Source organism: Apus apus, chromosome Z, assembly GCF_020740795.1.
Source record: "Apus apus isolate bApuApu2 chromosome Z, bApuApu2.pri.cur, whole genome shotgun sequence".
Lineage (NCBI taxonomy): Eukaryota > Metazoa > Chordata > Aves > Apodiformes > Apodidae > Apus > Apus apus.
The window spans coordinates 44,572,254-44,586,432 of NC_067312.1; the positions used below are offsets into that span (position 1 = coordinate 44,572,254).

Here is a 14,179-nt window from a genome sequence, read left to right on the forward strand (position 1 = left end):
ATGTGATTTACAGTCTGCTATTGGGGTTAATCTTCTGTCGAGATCTTGGGTATTTAAGATCTCGGGTATTTAAAATAGCCTTTGCTTTGTGGTGTGAATTCTGGATTTTGACCCTGAATCTGGTCTTTACTGATTTGCATAGGGTTGGCTGGGACATGCAGTTGTGCCATGGTACATGCTCTTTGCCAGTCCTTCAGAGGCAGCTGTGTATCTTAAGTATGCAAGTAAACCTAAGAGTTAACACCCTTGTGGCCAGGGTTTAGCTGGTGAGGAGCTGTAGTTTGTTACTCACCCCTGATAAAATAAAGTAAGCATTTTCATAATCATGCTGCAGTAGGAGGGGAGCAATGTCTACTACTGGGGACGTAGCTCTACGCTTAGGTAGTTCTGACTTGTTCCTTTTCAAGATACTTTCCAGGAAAGGTTCCTGCAGAAAGTTCCATCCCCTGGTGGTCCCTGTGGCAGCAGCAGAAGGGAGAGTTACATGGTGTCCATCACAGGCCTAATCGCAGACAGTCCTCTGTACTTCAGGGTTTTCTTTTTCAATCCAGGATCCTTCAGCTCTTCCTTGCTTTTTCTTATTTTGGCCCTGAGGTGAGGCTGGGAGGGCTCTGAGTGAAGCACTTACTGGGCTTCCCACTCCTACTTTTTTTTACCAAGGAAGGCTGCAGCTTACTGTCTCCAATGATGTGTGCAACACCCAATGCAAGCTCATTCTGCAACTGAAAGAGGCATTGTGGATGGATTTGAACTACCCTGATTCTTTCCCTCTTTAAGGCGGGTTTTAACCTGAAGAAGGTACTCAGTTGACTTCCTTACTTGGCTGGACAACAGCAAAAGTTTGAGCTATCAAGTGGGGATTGGTGGAGACCAGGGGACACAGAAGTGGCCAGTGGTAGTGAATGGGCTGGACAACTTAAGTAAGCAGGCTGGACCCCTTGTAACTGTAAGGGGGAAGAGCAGTTACCTAGCTTGTTTTCTCCAGCCCCATTTTGGGGATCAAGGGGATGATTTTTAAGCCATTCACCCTGACACACTGCAAAATTTCTCATGTGCCATAAAGATGTTTGCATTATTTTGTACCTGTGCACATTTGCTGTGTAGGATCTATAAAGCCTAAATGTGCTGTAATTAAATAAAAGTAAAGATCAAAGAGTGGGTTACCATATACTACAAGTCGAATAACTGCAGAGGGAGGAGGAAAACAGTGAGCTGGTAACAGGTCAGGTATGAGACCTGAGCATGTAAAATACTGCTCATATCAGTAAAAACTGCATTGCTGCTTGGTGTTATTGATGCTGTACCTGAAAATAAAACTTGTCATTTGCTGTCCAAAAGTCATGTAACAAAAAACTGGAATTGAAGGTAGAAGGTTCGAGCAGTTAACCCCTCCCCCTTGCTTTAGTTGATACCTGCCTACCCCCTTCCCCCCTCCCCATTAGTACGCACTTCTGTTCACAAAGGGAATGAGGACATGGAGTGGGGGGTTTATACGTGTTGATACTTTATAAACAAAATGGAGATGTACAAATACATAACTGTAGTACAAGCCACTGAAGGGAGGTGATTTAGAACGCGTCGCAGTTTCCCCCCGTTGGGATCGCCGTTGTGCGTGTGAGAATGGGGAGTGAATTCTAGAGAGAGAAAAGCAGGGACGACCCGCGGGTGTCTCTGACGCCTTGAGGCTCCCGGGCTGGACGGCAGCGGGCACGCAGCGCGTGCGCAGCAGGCAGCACCAGGCGGGCAGCGGGCACCGGGCACGCGCCGCGCGGGAGGCAGCTGCGGTGGGGCGGGGCTCCTGGCGGGGCTCCTGGCGGGCTCGGCTCCGCCCTGGGCTCGGCGCTGTCCTCGGCTGCAGGCAGGGGTCTCAGTTCTCTGTTCTTAAATGAACAGTTCGATTTCAGCCTTTATTCGCCCCTGGAATCCCACAAAGGTCTGGCAGGCTGCAGCACCATAGTGTGCGTCTAAGCTACCGGCGAGTTCCAGTCTCCTCTCTCACAGAGGCAGAAGCCCCCACCTGCTGCTGTCCGGTGACTTCTCTTAGGTTAGGGTGAGTTTCAGGTGCCACCATGCAATTATCTCATCCACACGCCAGCCCTGGCCCAGCCAGTGTTGAGTCCCGGGGCAGGACAGACCCGCCACAGGCAGGGGGGGATAGACCCTTCAGCAAGGAGCCAGCGTTTTGAGTCTTCACGGTTCCAGGTGCCAGAGGCACCGTGCAGGAGTGGTGTCCATATAATCGTCCTTATATAGTGAAATAGTTTAATGGGAGACATACCCTTTTTATGGTAAGGGGCATAACCCTTACAGAAGGTAAAAACACTATCTGAATTTTTTTTCCCAATTAATATGGGGATAAACAGACCTGAGGAAAACTAGCAGTTGTAGTTTTGGGGTTTTTTTTCTGTTGTTCTTAATCTCTAATTTGTAGCAGGTTCTCAGTGGAACTAAATTTTGGAAACTTGATTGGTTTTAGTTTTAGTGTAACTTCCATCCTATGACTGACTGAGAGGGAAGAAGGGATTAATGTTTTGTGTAACTCAAAATACCAGTGTTTCTGTGTCTCATGTGAAAATGTGAGCATTGAAACTTGCTGCAGAAAGAGCTTACAAAACAAGAGCACCTGCATGGAGGCATTGGCTTCAGCGTGGTAGTTACGAGATTTGATAGCACTTCATGGTGACTCCTCAAGTAGCTGTCATACAAATACAATATGTGTTTTTCTTAATCAAGAAAAAAGCTGACATTTCAAAAGAGAGTTTTACTGCACTGCCTTCAAGATACATACATGCCTGGTGTAAGAAAAAAATATGCAGCTTTTACTGCTTAACCAATGTGATTCTCATCAACTGCAAAGCTGGTTGTGGGTAGTGGGGAGCAAAAGCACCTCCATGGAGTGACAAGTGAAGTGGTGGGAGCAGGAACCCTGCCATCTCCTTGCTACATCTGAAGCTGAAAACTCAATTATTTTTGCAGATCCACTTGCCAGCTGGATGTTGTAGTTCTTTGTCCCAAATGAAACTGGGAATGTACTGCAGGAGGATTCAGGAATGTATGAATTTCCTGCAGTCCATTCTGGTAGTTTTTCTATTGAATTGACATGTTTTTAACATGATGGGAAGAGTCACACTAACCAGTCTAATGACATAAGATAAATTGTATCTTATGATTTTTTGCAGTTGGACACAACAGAGAGTAAGGTAGTTTGAAGGGTGTATGTGTATGATAAGGGAGTTGTAATGTGTGATGAGTAAGATAAGGGTGTTCAGAAGCACAAGAAATTTTACCTGTCTTCGTAAGTCATAGAGATGTCCTTACGTAACTTGTAAAACTTGAGCTTTGTATAGCTTTTTGGGGACTTTTTACAGGCATGAGCAGTTTTGTTTTTACAAAAAAGTCAGCAAATTCCACCTGTGAATTTTAATTGTTTTTTTAATAATAAATATAGCTGCAAGGTTCAATTTCTGAATTTCATATAGTGAAACAAAGTGGAGTTTTGTTTTTGTTATTTCTTCACTGTTTTGAATAACTTTGTTCAAATCCCCTACTTCAGAAACCTTGTCCAGCTCCCTGGGGGAGGCTATGCTGTAGGTTATACAATCAAGTAGCTGACTCTAGCTCTTTGAACTGAAGTTGCCCGTTTTCTCATCAGAAAAGCTTTTACTTGGGTTGGACAGGTAGCCACAGCCAGGACTTCTCCCTAGTAAGTTGCAAAATGTTTTACTGTGCAGGTTGGAGGAGTACTGTTTCTTAGTTTTGCATGCGGAGATGAAAATTACTCCTCCTCCACCTTAATTGATTTTAGGAAAACAAACAAAACAAAACAAACCACAACAACAAAATGAAACTAAACAAAACAAGGAAGGCAGTGATTTGGATGCACTTTTAAAGTTTGTTTAAAAGATACATTTGCATTTAAAACTGGATGGCTGGGCCCAAAGAGTTGTGATAAATGGAGTTAAATCCAGCTGGAAGCCAATTACAAGTGGTGTCCCCCAGGGCTCACAACTGGGGCCAGTTCTGTTAATTATTTTTATCAATGATCTGGATGAGGTGATTGAGTGCACCCTCAGCAAGTTTACAGTTGACAATAAATTGAGTGGGAGTGTTGATCTGCTCAGGGGTAGGAAGACCCTGCAGAGACATCTGGACAGATTAGATCAGTGGGCTGAGGTCACTGGGATTAGGTTTAACAAGACCAAGTGCTGGGTCCTGCAGTTTGGTCACAATAACCCCAAGCAATGCTACAGGCTGGGGGAAGAGTGGCTGGAAAGCAGCCCAGTGGAAAAGCATCTGGGAGTACTGGTGGATGGCCAGATGACCATGAGCCAACAGTGTGCCCCGGTGGCCAAGAAGGCCAATGGCATCCTGGCATATAACAAAAACAGTGTGTCCAGCAGTAGGGAGGTGATCGTACCCCTGTATTTGGCACTAGTGAGGTCACAGCTTGAGTACTGTGTTCAATTCTGGGTGTCACAGTATAACAAAGACATTGAGGTCCTGGAGTGTGTCCAGAGAAGAGCAACAAGGCTGGTGAGGGGTTTGGAGGGCACGTTGTGTAAGGAGAGGCTGAGGGAACGGGATTGTTTAGTCTGAAGAAGAGAATGCTCAGAGAAGATCTTACTGCTCTCTACAACTACCTGAAGGGAGGTAGTAGAGAGGCCCATATTGGTCTCTTCTCCCAACTAAGTAACGGTAGGACAAGAGGAAATAGGTTTAAGTTGTGCCAGGGGAGATTTAATTTGGATATTAGGAAGAATTTCATTACTGAAATAGTGGTTAGGCATTGAAACGGGCTGCCCAGAGAGGTGGTGCAGTCACCATCCCCGAAGGTGTTAAAAGAAGCATTCAAATGTGGCACTTCAGGATATATTTTAGTGATTATGGTAGTTGAATTATGGTTGGACTTGATCTTGAAGCTGTCTTCCAACCTTAATGATTCTATGACTCTTGTTATTCTATACTATTATTTTATGATCTTGCTGTAGGTGCCCCTGAGCAGTGCATGGTGTTCACAGTGCACAGGGGTGTATACAACTTAAGTTGTGTGTTTTCAGTGGGCAGATTGGCCGAGGATGTTTTGGTACTGAAAACCTTGGACATGCGGACAAGGTGGCTTTTGTATTTGCCTCCTCTGAGAATCAAGAAGCTTTAGGATCCGGCACCTGTAAGTAACTGTCATAATTTGTTTAACAGTCTTGAAAGCCTGAAAAGGCTGAATCATCTGTTACTGAGTGACAGGGTTTTTCTACACTGTCATAATGGTAAAATACTCTGTTCTGTATGCATTAAAAATTTACTTCCATGCCTTCTCATTGCCTGTGTTTTTTGGGAGAGGCCATGCATTTCTCAAGGTGAGAGAGAGAAAGAGAAGTGTCAGGACACTAAATATGGAACACTCTGAAATAACACCTGGTGTTTTGTCATCTCAGTGTTCAAGTAACTCTCTTGAATATATTTAGGTTTTCACCTTAAAACAGTGGTAAGTGCAATTCATGTGAAGGATCAGAGAGAAAGTAAAAAAAGGAAGTGCTGGGGTAATAGTTGAAAAGTGACATAGGTGTTACCTAAAAGTGACGTAAGATGTGTTCTAAGTTCTTAAGATGCTAGGTGGTATAATACAGCATGTTGATTTTCACTTTATATTTTCTGGGTTTCTTTATTGTTGTAGTGACTATGAAAATACATTACTTTAATAGACTTCGCTTTTTAGTATTATCAGACATTTCCACATAATTGGCAACTGATAGTCTTTTTGGTAAGACGTGTCTGTGAAGCAAAGCTTATAGTTCAGATTTTCTCATTGTTTTTTTTAACTCTTGATTTTCTTGTAGTGTGCCTCATTCATTCTGTTAAAGAACAGTAACCAAGCTTACAAGCAAAATTTAACTTTATTTTCTCTCAATTTTCATTAAATACTTAGAGTAAGGTTGGGAGGCTCGTCTGCTGTTTCCTCTTGTTGAGATTTTAGCACCAGCAGGTCATTTTCTGGACTGCTTCTTTCCTGACAATAGGAGAACGGGAACTTGAAGGTTAATAAGTGATTATGCTTGTATTGGTAGGAGGAGACATAGCTGTCTCCTTTATACTGACCTTGTTGAAGTAAAAATGTGTTGAATATGGCCATGCCCCCAGTGACCTCTGCTGCTCAAAGACTATGTTATTAGTTGACCAAAATATTCAAATGCTGCCTCTGAAAGAACATTTGCGTCCATAAGTGAATGCACCCTATTGTGTGTGAATATGAACTTTACATGTCCCAAAAGTGGTGGTTTAAAAAGTTCGATCTGAAGCAAAAGTACTGGGATTTGCTCTTTTCTTTGTGCAGTTGTGCATCCTCCTTTTCTTTCTCTAGTGCTTGGTGGCTCTTGTTCTCACACAACTGTAGTCCTGGGCTCTGTCTTTATTGGAGTTTGATTCAGAACTTTATTTTTGAGTAAAACACAGTATTTGCTGTAAGACCTACTCAGCCAGCCATTCACAGTCCAGGAGGTTCCTCCAGTGCATTGATGATAATGTCTTGATGCAAATGGTGGATTTTGTTTTCTCTAGCAGAATGAAAGGTAGGTGGTTGTTTCTACATAAAAAATAAGTCATTTATATCCTGCTAGTGCTTGTGAAAAATATCTAGCAGGTAATGGTGTAAATGGGAAATGGATTTCCATGGGATATATTGTTGAAAAGCATTGTGTGAAGACTAGATTTTCCTCTCTATAATGCAAGAGATCAAAAAGGTATTGATTTTTTTTTTCTTTTGTAAGCAAATGTAGGTTTGAAATACCTGTTTGTTACCTGCTATCATACTGGCAACCATAAATTGTGTAGTGTTGAAGGATAGAGGAGATGCTGCCTTTGAAAAGATGCTGTAGTGGTTCTCCCTAACCTGGAGACCTGCCATATTGAGCTATTTCTTGTAATTTGTTCTGACCTGTTTCTTTTAGGGCCTCCTTTCTTGTGAGCCTTTTATTATAATCTTCTGCATCAAGATTGAAGCCCTCAGATGTGCAGTGGAGGTTTTTGTTAGTTGCACCCTCTTGCCATTTGGATCTGTGCAGGCCCTCTTTCTGTTGAAATCCAGATCAGACCCCCATTGACTTGCATTTAAAAACATTATCCCTTCAGGTAGCTCACACCCTTCTTAAAGCAGTTGGGTGAACAGTAGGAAATATGCATGCTAAATACAAACTGATGTCGCAGTATTATAAATCTGCATATTTGGAAGTATGTTACCTAGAATAGTCTTGGAATGAATGCATTTTGTGCCCTATTGAGCTTGCTTCAGAGTGGCCCACTCTTCTTAAATTGCACCAAGATGAGTATTAACATGTGAAGTTTCATTGTAAATACCCAGGTACCCTTCACAGAATCACAGAATGGCAGGGCTTCAAAGGGACATGAAGATCACAGAATCATAGAATGTATTGGATTAGACAGGACCTACAATCTTGTCCAATTCCCCTGCTTTAGCATGATCACTTAAGAGTAGATCACACAGGATCTAAGCTTGTACATAATGGAAGTAATTCAGTAATGCAGAATGTTGGAACTGCTCTATGTGGATTTAGTAAAAATTGACTGTGGGGCTGGTGGGTGTCTAACCTGTCTTTGTACATCCTGTACCAGCGTAAGAGGGATCCCAGACCCTTACCAGGATCAATAATTGCTACTGCAGTGCAAGTGCTGGGTAGTTTTATACTGAGTAGTTATTGGCCAGCTTGGGATAGAGGAAACAAATTGAGTTGGAAAAGGGTTAGTGTGTATGCTTTTTATCAGGTCTGCTTAACAGTTTTTCATGTTAAGTGCAGCATCAGGATCTTGACTTGTTGGGTGCGTGTGTTATCAGTTCTGGTTTCTCTCAGAAACAGTCTGCTCTGGTAATCTGAGAAATAAAAGCCAAACTTTTGGGGGAGGATTTTTTTTGTAGTTCTCATATCAAAACATGCCCTTCAAGTTTATGTGGTAATGATGTCAAACCCCATTTCTTATCTTTTTGCAGAAAGGCTGTGTTTCTGACTGTTCTCCAGCTCTGAGGGAGTGCAGGAAGCTCCAAGGGGCGGCAAGTACGTACAGTGATGCTAGGGCTCTCCCCCTGCAGCAAGGGGGCCTTGGTGGCTATGTTACAGATCTCTTTGCTAATAAAGCAAATTAAATGAACTGCAAGAACACTCGGGGCTTAATTGATATGGGAATTTTTTATATGTGCTTTACTTACTACTGAAAAGTTCTGTTCAGGATTTCAGCTCTCCTGTGTGAGGTGGTTTATGTATATGAAGGGGTACAGAACTTGTTTTCAGAGACGTTTGTGTCTTTGAAAGTGTTGCTGGACACCTAGAATATTTATATATTAATTTTAAAGCATACATGTTTGTGGATTTAGACATGCAGGTACTTTTGCGAGTACTGTTGGTTGTTGGTAGACGTCTTCAAATAACTTTGAAGAACTGACAGTTCTGTGAGCCCAAGAAGAAATGAGGAAGAAGCTTATTTTGAGTTGTATTTTTTTATTGCACGTCAGGGGAAGATGGGCTTGGAATTTCAGGGGCTTTATTTCTCTGTCATTTGAATAGTTCTCACTGCAGCACTGACACTGGCACAACCCAGGTTCAATATCTGGGAGAACTCAGTGAGGCAGAAAAGAATCTTAAAATACATTTATCTTGTGGGCAGCTCTTGAATTTTGGATTTGAGACAGCTCAACACCCAAGTTAACAGAAGGTGCTGGCACTGCAGCTGTGATTGAGTCTCATGGATCATCTCTGTAGCTTTATAATAATTTCTGTTTAGTTTGCTTCTATGCAGCCAGATAGGGGATCCACAACAGTGCCTACAGCCTCTGGTGGCTTGGATATCAGCTTGTCCAAGACCAGAGCTACCTTTTTTTTTTTTTCTTAAAGACAAAGCAAACAGAAGGAAATTAATTTGCTCTTTCCTGTTGCTCTTTAGAATTGAAGGCTAATATGATATTTCTAACAATCCATCCATAATAATCTGAAAAATAAGCATTTTAATCTCCTATTTGTCATCTCAAAACCTTTGCCTTTTTTTCTTTTTGCATAATACATCTTTTTTGCATAACCTTCTTGTAGTCTTTGCCCCCCATCAAAGCACATAGTAGTAAAAAACTGAACTTTAAAAAAATGTCTTCCAAGTATTCCACTGAAGATTATAAATACTCTGCTTGAAGTTCAAGCATTAGTGTCCCGAATACTACTTGATAGCATATTTATCATGCAGTATCAAGATAATGCTAAACTTCTGTTTTCACAGAAGGTTTCAGTCGAAACCTGGAAATTACAATTTCCTCAGAATTTTTATCGTCTTTTAGCACTAGTGAGCCTATTCCAGCAAGCTTTGTGGTGGAGATAAAGACCACGTTAAATTGTCTTTAAAAGCTTAATCTAATTTGTAATCACCTAGCTACTACAAAGTATTTTGGATACAGTTTGAGATGTAAATACTCCCATGCTCTACATTTACATTAGTCATTAAGGGCTACTGGTCTGCTTTTTGAAGGTTGAGGTTTGACTTACCTCAGTAGAAAATGTGTTCCTATGTGTTGTGTAATTTTAAAAAAGATTGTAAAAATTGTTCTTCGTTAGGCACTCTAAAAATGGCGCTGCTTGAGGTTTTGAAAGGGTGAGAATTAAAGCAAAGAATATATGCAGCCTGTCCATACCAGTCTAAAATAAAGTATGTAAATAAAACTCAGCTGTCAAAAGTAAATTATACACTTCTTACTGTGTAATTTTGATTGCTTAAAATACAAACATTGCTAACTTTTTCTTATATTTTTGGAAACAGAACATGGGGCAATTTTAAAAAATCAGGTTTAAGCAAAATCTCACAGTGGGAGTTCTGTGGTTTGTTTTCACATGTATGAAGCCTTTAAGTCTTTGCTATCAAATAGGCATCAATAAACACTGAAACAAGTCGGTATTCTGTTAAACTTTTACAGGCCTTTGAAGAAACTTATTTTGAGAGAGTCTGCAATGTATTCGCTCTGACAGATGAATCCTTTAACTGCATGGGCTCCCAGCACCCCCCTTCGCTGCTGGAGGGAGCAGTTAGCTCGTAAAAATGCCTGTCTCTGTAATGAGCTTCATATCTCTCATCACAATAACTTACAGGTTTTACTAATAAGTTTTTTGTGTGTTTTTTGGTTGTTTGTTTTGGTTGTTTTGGTTTGGTTTTTTGTTTGTTTAAGTCCCAGGCCACCTGGGAAACCTGCAGTGTTTTTTTGCTCTTGGCAGCAGGAAGGGTGGGTGCCTTGCAGTCAGTTTTTGCTTACTGTGAGGCTCTTGTTTGCTGTGCCTGGACAATGAGTAGTGTGAAAGTGATTTTGTGGAGAGGTAGGGAATTATGTACTGCAGAAGGTCTTCCTTCTAGCCCAAAGGGAGGTGGTCTTTGACAGCTTCACTAGGGCTTGCGTCACTTGTGGTCATGTAGTTGTGCATGGCTTACGTTGGGGAGGAGAGGGTGGTAGCAGCATGGATGTGAGCATAGAGTAGATGGGGGATTGCAGGAAAAGATAACCCTGGGGAGGAGGAGAAGGTGCAGTACAAAAGGGGAGGAAAATTATGTGGACGCTTAGGTTCTGTGGGCAATGATTAAGAGAGTGACGCAGTATTAGGCCAGGAGGGCCTGTGCCACTCTGGCTTTTTTTGTGTAGAGGCTAGAATACTGTGTAATGCTAGTGATCCTTTCTTGGGAATTCCAAGAATCCCAGCTATAATATTGAGTACTGTGGATATGTCAGTAGATTCTCATATGGTTTAATCTTCATAGAGAAGATAAAGATAGATCCATTTAGCAATGTGTGTAATACTGAGAAGAATTCAGAAGCTGCATAGTGCAACTAAGTATTTAAAAATATTTCAAAAAATACTTCAAAGTATTTAAAAAATATTTCAAAACCATGGTTGCCAAACTGGGCACTTGCTACCTTAGAAGTTCCAGAATTTAGGTAAGTTGGGGAAGTATTGCCTGTATAAGATGCACACTTGAGTCCACCTTTAGCTTGGTGACTGGGGGAGAATTCACTGACCTCTGGGTTTTTTGTGTAATTACTTATAAAGTATTAACTTGGTACTGATAAGGGTTACTGAATTGGCATCTGTGAAAGATGACATTTTATGTTCACAAACACCTTTGTGGTTACTTTGCCTCTGTGTCCTGGAGGATGGGAAAGATGGAAGTCTTCTTCCCATTGTTGGTTTCTCAGCTTCTCCCATTCCAGGGCTAGTGTTGTGCACTTTTCTAGAGGGTAGACTGGAACATTGTTTCTTTGACATGGGTAACACACCCTGACAGGTGTGATGTAAGAGCCACGCTTTTTTGATCTTGGTCATAGTCAGGATTGTGATCGCAACACTCAGATTTCATAATTTGTGCAAGTAATTCCCTGTTACCACTTAGGCAGCCTGAAAATTTTCTTTTCAACAGTTTTGGTTTTCTGTTCTCTCAGAGAGCAGAAACTTTCCTCTTCCCATTTTTCTCCCTTAGCACTAAAATTATGCATATCAATGGGAACATTCACAGCTCTAAATTTCCAGCTGTGCTCTGCAAAACCGACAGGAGCTCTGTTGATTGTTTCTTCTTCTTTAGTTGCCCTGGTTTTAGTCACCATAAATTCAAGCATTGTGGAAAACTCAGACAGGTATGGTACATATTATTTTGCTCCAGTTCATCATTATACGTTGATTTAAAATGACCAGCAGCAGAGTGCCTAAATTAAAATGACTGCTTTAAATTCACCTCAAATTTTTCAGCAGTTTTACAGGAAACAGAGAAGTAGACCTGTGGTCACTTTTAATTACAGTTTAGTTATGTAACTAAGTGTTTCAGGTTTCTATCTGCTTTACTTCCTCAATGTTCTTGTTTCCAAGCAAGTTGTGGCTCATTTTTAGGAATAAAATCTAAAGCATTAGGAGACCTAACTTCCCCAAAATGCAGAGTACTCACATCTAATCAAAGCCAGTTGAATACTGATGGAGCTGAGCTAATTTGGAAATAAAACCATTGTCTGAGCCTTTTTTCTCCTCCTCCTTTTACCCCTTGCATTATATAAAGCCAGGTTTGTATTAGATTATGGATAGCATCCCAGTGAATGTCAGTGGAACAGTTATTCCAGATAATTTTCAGCACAGGGAAGACAGGGCAGGCATAGAGTAATTAAATTAAAGGCTAAATTAAAGGACAATGTCCTGAGTGCATTTTCATCTCTATTTAAACTAATAGGAACCAGAAGAAAATTGATGTTGTGGGACTGGGCACTATAGTCTGTCTCACTCCCTTTTTTGACATGCAAAATTTAACCTTAGATCACCAAATAATGTGCTACAAGTAAAACTCCCTCTTGACTTGGCTCTTATGAAAACTCACCTGGAGTACTGTGTCCAGTTTTGGATCCTCCAGCACAAGAAAGATGTGGAGCTTCTGGAGAAGGTGCGGCGGGGAGTGTCATGGATGTGATCCAGGGGCTGAAGCACCTCTGCTGTGAGGACAGGCTGAGAGAAGACAGGTTGTTCATCCTGGAGAAGAAAAGGCTCTGGGCCTCATAGCAGCTTTCCAGTATTTGAAGGGGGTCTACAAGAAAGTTGGAGAGGGACTTGTGAGAGGACAAGGGCTTCAAACTGAAAAGAGGGGAGATTTAGGTTAGACATTGAAAAGAAATTCTTTAGTTTGAGGATGGTAAGAAACTGGAACAGGTGGCCGAGGGGAAGTTGTGGAAGCCCCACATCTGGAAGTGTTCAAGGGCAGGTTAAATGGGGCTCTGAGCAACCTGGTCTAGTGGGAGATGTCCCTGCCCATGTAGGGGTGTTGGTAATAGATGATCTTTAAGGTCCCTTCCAACTCAAATCATTCTGTGATTCTGTGAAACTTAATAGTGTGAAGAAGGGCCTATCTTGCAAACCTGTACAGTATGAATGAAATAACAGACTTCTGCTTTGTGTGACCAGAGCAATTCTTCCGCCACACAGCAAAGTAGGCACTAACTAACCCAACAACACTTTTTTTTCTTCTTCAGAAGGCAGTGTAAGTTGCTTCAGAATTTGTTGTCATTTTGCATTTTCTGAGATAGATGAGCTAGGTTAAGTGTGTAGCTGTGGCTGTGGAGAGGATCAGGATTTTCCTTTACAAGGGCATAGAATTGCTAATCCTACTTTAAAGTCCAGAAAATATGCAGAACTACAGAAGTCTTCTCTGAATACAGCTTTACCATATTATATTGTACATAAATGATTGTTGTCACTGGGATTAGTACTGAATAATGATGTTCTGGCTGCCTCTTAAAAAAAGCCAAAGATTTAATGAGAAATTTATTGAATGGATGCTTTTCAGTAACAAAAGGTGGTAGGAAGCGAGTAGAAATAATGGCTCAAGCTGGTTTTTTTTCCCCCCCTTATATTTCCACTAGAATAAAATTGCTAAAATGCCTTGAACTCTCTAAATACTTACTGGTATAGCTGTTTGCATCAGAATACATTTGTGACACCTTGCAACTTTGTTGAGAGGGCACTTTTTAATGTGTTGGAGAACAAAATGTGGAATTGCTTGTGTATGACGATAAACAGGAAGGAAGGGTGCAAGGCAGCCAAACGAGCCTAGTAAGCTTAACTGAAAATAAGAGGCCTTAAAACCCAAAGTGATTTATGTGATCCATTACAAACAGTTGTATCTGATCCAAAGCTTTTACTGAAGCTAACAAAAAATTATTTAAGTCATAGATTCAGCTTGAGCAATTTGTGGGTTTGTGTTTTTTTTTCTTAGCAGACAACAGATTTGTAGGAATGAAAGAGGTTTTAATTTTTTTTTTTACCTTTCCTATGTTCATTTAGTAAAGCAGGTACAAGGTCTTCTAATACACTTGTCCATTGTATACTCAGCCAGATTAATTCTGTGTTTGTAGCAAATCTGCTGGCTGCACTTCCCAGAAGCTCTTTGCCTTTGCCTGCTTAAACCCAGGGCCTCTCCCTCCCAAGGAGGCTGTTAGCATCATGGTTATCCTTAGAGATGTTCATGCTGCTGCTTCACATTAGTTTTTTACTTCTGTCCTCCTAGAGAATTGCCCTTTTCTTCTTCAACACTTCCAAGGATTCTGCAACCCTTTCTCTCATACTGGATAATCTCTAGGTGTTACAGTTATCTTGGGTTGTGGTGTGTCTATAAGTAGTGTAAC

The 14,179-nt window shown here is 41.2% G+C and overlaps 1 protein-coding gene across 13 annotated transcripts in view; it reads left to right on the forward strand.

The window, feature by feature from the left end:
* Nucleotides 1–14,179, forward strand: part of SEMA4D (semaphorin 4D) — a 106,363-nt gene that overhangs the window by 52,926 nt on the left and 39,258 nt on the right. For 9 of the 13 annotated variants that reach the window (XM_051641866.1, XM_051641867.1, XM_051641869.1 and 6 more), the window contains exon 2: nucleotides 7,997–8,060. The exons of 3 other annotated variants lie outside the window; for them this stretch is intronic. The gene's annotated coding sequence lies outside the window, so the exon portion shown is untranslated. Of the gene's footprint in view, nucleotides 1–5,145; nucleotides 5,168–7,996; nucleotides 8,061–14,179 lie in introns of those variants that run through there. One more of the 13 variants, XM_051641862.1, reaches the window with a different exon arrangement.